Genomic DNA, 1,707 nt, shown 5'->3' on the forward strand with positions numbered 1-1,707 from the left:
ATTGAGGCAGGGAAGGAAGAGGGCAGGTGAGGGGAATTACTAATTAAGGGTGAGCAAACAGGCCAGATCATGACACTATGGGGAGCTTGCTGCTCCAAAAATGTGCAGGAGGAGCGAGCTCTGCAAGCTACAAAATAATCAGAGTATCTATGCCTTGCCTTGTCTGGTCACATCACAGGTTACAACAAGGACACTTAGCAAGGTAGAGTAAATACACAAACTTAAGGAGGGGAGGGGGGCTAGCAGGAAAACTGGAATTCTCCGGGAAATCTAGTGTTAATAGGCGTTCTCTCCCAGGAACTGGTACAGGGTTGTGCGTGTGCATTTTTCTTTAAGTGGAGAGGGCAAAAAAACTCCACAATACCTTTAAGGTAAAAAAAAAGTTTTAGTACTTAGTTATATTAGAACCCTGTGTGTAATAAACCAACAAAGTACTGCAAGCATACGTGTTAAAAAAGTAAATAAATCTAAGAAATATGTAGCATGAATTCACATGTACATATGTGTTCTCTATAGGTTGTTTCTTGCTTATCTTGTTTCTTATACAAAACTTTGAAGATATTTGCTTGAAACCATGAAGATGATCTGCACAAACAAACTTGAACATAACGCTGCTGTCCTTGTTTTATCTGAACCTTATTTTATCCCTATAAGCATTTTAGTTGCTGTGGTTGGAGTTTTGACTGTTGATCGCTTCTCAGGAAAGAACTGGGTAAAGAAAGATGGAAGCTTCCAATAGCTTCCTTTACATTCCAATGTGTGTTTTTCAAAAGTCAAATTCATTGCTTGTGCAAACAAAATTGACTCAATTCTGAACAGCTTTGTTTAATAATCTAATTTTGAATTATGTGTTTTTATTTACTGTAAGTGGAAACTCATAATTTATAGAAATATGCACAATTTGTTAAATATGGATGTAAACTCAGTAGAAAGGTTGACCCGATCAGTGATGAAGTTGTGAGACAGTATAAAGTAGCATTTGGTCATAAAACAGAACTGATTTTTTAGACATTTTTAATCTATTATCTGTAAATAAAAAAGAGTATCAGGGATATGAGGTGCAAGGGTTAGGTGCGACACCCAGCCTGGTGTAATTTTGCATGGCGTTTGCATGTTCCACATGTAGGTGGAACTTCTCCACAGGTTCTCGGTTTACTCCCAAAGGCCTCAGACATAACCGTTAGATTAATGTAGTGTTTTTCAACCCTGGTCCTCATGGATTCCTGCATGTTTTAGATATGTTTCTGCTATTTCACACCTGATTCAAATGATGACTCCTCTGCTATCAAGTTTTGCAGAAGCCTATTAATCATGTATGATTCTCTGGAGTGATGCAACCAGGAGACAGTTGTTAATTAAGTGTATGTCTTTGTTGCCCATGTGATGGGCTGATGTCATTCTAAGGATTTAACCCAACTGTTCAATGGCCACTGGAGATAGGCAGCATTATGTTGTGCATACAAAACTTTGCCCTTAAGAGGGGACAGTAAAGGGGACGCAGACATGGGTAGAAAAAAACAACACTAAACACAACATCTACTTCTAAATGTATCATTTAAAGTCTAAACGGTAACTCAATCCAGTCTTTAGGAAGTCATGAAAATATATTTATAGTTACTCTAAATCTGAACTATAAGGCTCGGGCACATGACGTCACACGTTGCGCGGCAGACATATTGATAGCTGGTCAGCCCACTGTTTACACTT

Source organism: Cyprinodon variegatus, unplaced genomic scaffold, assembly GCF_000732505.1.
Source record: "Cyprinodon variegatus isolate N-32 unplaced genomic scaffold, C_variegatus-1.0 Scaffold1016, whole genome shotgun sequence".
Lineage (NCBI taxonomy): Eukaryota > Metazoa > Chordata > Actinopteri > Cyprinodontiformes > Cyprinodontidae > Cyprinodon > Cyprinodon variegatus.